Source organism: Aplysia californica, unplaced genomic scaffold (genome assembly GCF_000002075.1).
Source record: "Aplysia californica isolate F4 #8 unplaced genomic scaffold, AplCal3.0 scaffold00743, whole genome shotgun sequence".
NCBI classification, from domain to species: domain Eukaryota; kingdom Metazoa; phylum Mollusca; class Gastropoda; order Aplysiida; family Aplysiidae; genus Aplysia; species Aplysia californica.
In genome coordinates this window covers 274,972-279,057 of record NW_004798013.1, presented here as the reverse complement: position 1 = coordinate 279,057, position 4,086 = coordinate 274,972, and the positions used below count along the sequence as shown (strand labels likewise).

The window sequence follows — 4,086 nt, the reverse complement described above, 5'->3', positions numbered from 1 at the left end:
ATAATAATAACAATAATTTGGGGTTAATGTATTTTAACTGCAGGTCATCGATATGTTGATTATTTCACTCTCTTCGTCCCACGAGTTAACGTCTCAAAGACATGTGTCAGAAAGTGGGTAATATGTTACAGCCTGAAACAGAGTGAGTTAATCGACAATACTGAGCCAGCCTAAAGGATTTTCGAGAACATTCTGAAGACAAAGACTATAATCAGAGGGGTACGCTCTAGTTTCGATCTGAGGACCTCCGAATTACGACGAAACAGTTTAGTAACCAATAACGTCTATAACCCCCCCCCCCCTTCTAAAAAAAACTAAAGAATGAAAGAAAGAAGACAAGAAAAAAGACAAAAAGAAAGAAAGAGAGAAAGAAAAATGAAAGGAAGAAAGAAAGAAGGAAAAAGACGTTAAAATTTTTTTAAAGGATACAAATGAGTTTTTACACTTATTTAGACCTAATCAAAAAGTCATTTTGAACATCGATTTTTAAACATTTTGTTTCACATGTTATTCCACAGTCATACCCCCCCCCCCCCATCTTGCTTTTGTCTTAACGACATGGCAAGCAAAATCCTGAAATGCGGTTTTGGTCATGGTAAAGATTTAAATCTACTTTCAACACTGTAAGGTCCATCTCCGATAGGACCCAGTCAAATGGGAGGGGGGCTTTAAAAACTCTACAGAACAAACTTATTAATAATTTCTTTTTTTTATAAATTGCCGTTTCGCAATGAGTGGTTCGGTTGCTTGTGCTCAAGAATACATAACCCTTTTTTCAACATCAGTTGTTAACGAACCCAAGATCATAGATTGTTCGATTCTACGAACACTAGATATTACGACCTGAACCAAGCCAATAAATGCTTTTTACTGTGGCGGATTGGGAACAAAGACTGTGTCTGCTGAGTAATATTGTTATATTAATATTTCTTGGCGCAGGTTAACATTAAAATTAGATAGATAGATAGATAGATAGATCGAGAGATCGAGAGATCAAGAGATCGAGAGATAACGAGAGAGAGAGAGAACGAGAGAGAGGGAGAGACAGAAAGAGACAGAGAGAGCGAGGGAGAGAGCGAGAGGGAAAAAGTGAGTGAGAGAGAGAGAGAGAGAGAGAGAGAGAGAGAGAGAGAGAGAGAGAGAGAGCGCGTGAGAGAGAAAGAGATTGAAAGTACGAGAGGTGGGGAGAAGGATTAGCAAGCAGGATTCTGGTCGGGAGGTGGGCATTCTCAACACTCAGTGTAAATAGAAAAAGCTGGACATGCGGGAAAGGAGAAAGGCACAGATAAGAACGGCAAGCTAGAAACAAGATAAAAATACTCCTCAGCTCTTTAAAAGAAAGGATGATGTTTGATAGTAAAGAAGGGACTAAACACACCAGAGCACCCGCCAACCACCCATGTGGAAACGAGTGAGCGATATGTCCCTAATCGACAGATACAACTTGCAGAAAAAAGTTTTATAGGCTGTGTGTTTATCTAAATCATTGTTTTGTCCTAAATCATTTTTTGTGGTCCTTTGAGCATTTCTAGCAATTAATGCCATTTGATTAGTACAAAAAATGTACTCATGCTGATTTAGCAATTGCATTCATACTTATTGCAACATGTTACTCAATAATATGATCATTTGTTAATCTCGTAATCATTTTTTTGTTTCTAGATGGAATATTTGAGATCCTTCCTTGTCAATGAACTAGCTGGACCCCCTTTCGATAACAGAAATTATCGGTTCATTAACATCACCTGAAATTCATTGGCCTACTATACATACACTCTACTGGAATGGAACAATAAATCTTGAGAGATGCAAAAGTTAGAAGGTCTAGATCTATACTCTCAAAACAAAATGCGCCTCGCCAAATATCACTTCCGGCACTTCCGCTGTGAAGGACAGCTTAGCAGATTTGTTTCGTTTCTCAGTAGAATACTCACAAAGGCCAAAGAAGGACGGGAACTATTTGTTAGGGGGCTCTCGTGGCCTAAAAGTTAAGGTGTTGGCCTCTCATTCAAAGGTCCCGGGTTCGAATCCGTGTAGCGACCGAAAAATTTTCTTCTCTAAAATTGTCTCCTTTCACCCCCTTTCCTGCTCTCTAGCAATATTCTGTCATCTGCTTTCGTCTCCTCTTTCTGCCCCCACCCCCTCACCCCCTTTGCCCCCTCCTCAGGGCTCCTGACTCTTTCTACAGCCTTTCTACTGCTACTCCTTGACTCCTTCTTACAGCTGTCTTTAGGCCTCACCCCTGATCTTCTGGTAGGAAAGATCTACACCTAGCCTTCTCGGACAAGGGCGAAAAATCTCTGAGGGCCCGTGTGCAAGTTGCGCACGTCAAAGATCCCCTGGTGGTCTAAAATCGATAAAAGTTGGCTTCGGCCGCCACCCGGGCAAAATTCAAAATTTCCTACCAACTAAAAGTATTAGGTGTGTCCCGCGCGCTCATATGACCTTCTGCAGTTGCGAGCGCCGTAAAACCCTCTACTATAATTTTTTTTTTAAAGAACTATTTGTTCAATTTATTTTTCTAAATTCAGGAAATGAGTGAATAAAAAATCGGGCTCCGTCATGGGGGCCTATCTATCCTTTTGCAGGTACCTGCCAACTTTCAACTCTGTAGCTGTCGTAGTTTTATGGGGAAAGTTGGACATGTGTTTCCATGTTGCCATATATTATATTATAGATAAATGTTCAATTAGTATGCATACTATAAGCACGAATTGAGCTTGTTGATAATATTAGTAATAATAATGATAATAATAATAATAATAATAATAACAATAATAATAATAATAATAATGAGAGCATTTGTATCTCGCCTTTCCGCACAACATGGGTCCAAAGTGTACATTTCATCATTTGCCACACTTTGACAGCAACATTCTTTCAGACAATAAAATATGCTCATACAAAAAGGCAATCACCATCCTGACTCTACAGTTTGGACATATACAGACATCGATGACGACAAAATAATTTTGTTTTTAGAGTAGAGATACATGTCTTGGAAGTGAGAGTAATAATTAATGTCATTTAATCTTTCTACCTTTTAACTATAAACTTCTATATACGTTTTTAGCAGTTTTGAGTGACAAAGGGAATGAAGTCAGAAAACAACCTGTGTTCTACCACCTCTACCACAGTCATAAGATTATTCGGAGTCGTTCTCAAGATATTCAAAGAACTGCATTTGGAAAATCTGGACACGTTAAGAAACTCAATTTAAAATTTCGCAAAACTAGGTACTGAGTAGATATAATCTAGTAATTTGAAGGTAGGGAAATGTCTAGGAGCTGAGATCAATATTGACTTTTAAAAATGATAGAGCTCATTCAAATAGCGATGACACGATGCTTACCTAAATCGAAATCACAACTTGAACTGAAGCCAGTGAGGGCGGGGTGGAGGTGGCAGATCCTCAATATCGACAACTGGAAGAAAAGAACAAAGGTTCTCATTCCCTTCCCTTGTTCGCCAAGGACGTTGCCTTCCCGCTTTGACCCGCCTGGACCAGAGTTGGAGCCTGGACTGGCCATGCCATTGGCCTACAGCGGCAAGGAGCAGCCACCAGAGCGCCAAAAACCTGCCTTGATTTATCGTCCATCTCACCACTGCCGCTGGGAAAGCATGTCTCGGGAATGGGAGAAAAAAGTGAAGTAGAAAAAAAAAGTAGAAAGAACAACCCAAAAACAAATCGCAGCTAGCTCCGTTCTTTCTCCGGACTGGAAGAAAAAAGTGGAAAATGAAAAAAAGAAAAATAGACCCTGCCCCCTCCTTTAGTCGCTCCTTTCCCCAGCAGTCTTTTCGGTGGGGTAGAACGAATCCCCCCCTCCCGACCACAACCCCCACTCCCTTACCCACCGCCACCCTCTACTATCTCCTTCGTCTCGACAGCTGACTGTTAGCAATTTTGTTTCTTTTTCTTCTCTTACTCTCTTTCCTATGTCCGGCTTCTGTAATTTACACTGGGTGTTGGGAGTGGCCACCTCGACGGAGGAATCTGGCTTGCTAATCCTTCTCCACACCTCCTCTCTCTCTCTCTCTCTCTCTCTCTCTCTCTCTCACACACACACACACACACACACACACATA

At 40.7% G+C, this 4,086-nt stretch overlaps 1 protein-coding gene across 1 annotated transcript in view; it reads right to left on the bottom strand.

Annotated features, from left to right (window-relative positions):
* The window catches only part of LOC101856987 (flavin-containing monooxygenase 5), a 26,485-nt gene extending 22,740 nt beyond the window's left edge, over positions 1-3,745 (bottom strand). Inside the window, exon 1 of the mRNA XM_005109026.3 lies at positions 3,353-3,745. The gene's annotated coding sequence lies outside the window, so the exon portion shown is untranslated. The remainder of the gene's footprint in view (positions 1-3,352) is intronic.
* Positions 3,746-4,086: the final 341 nt, after the last annotated feature.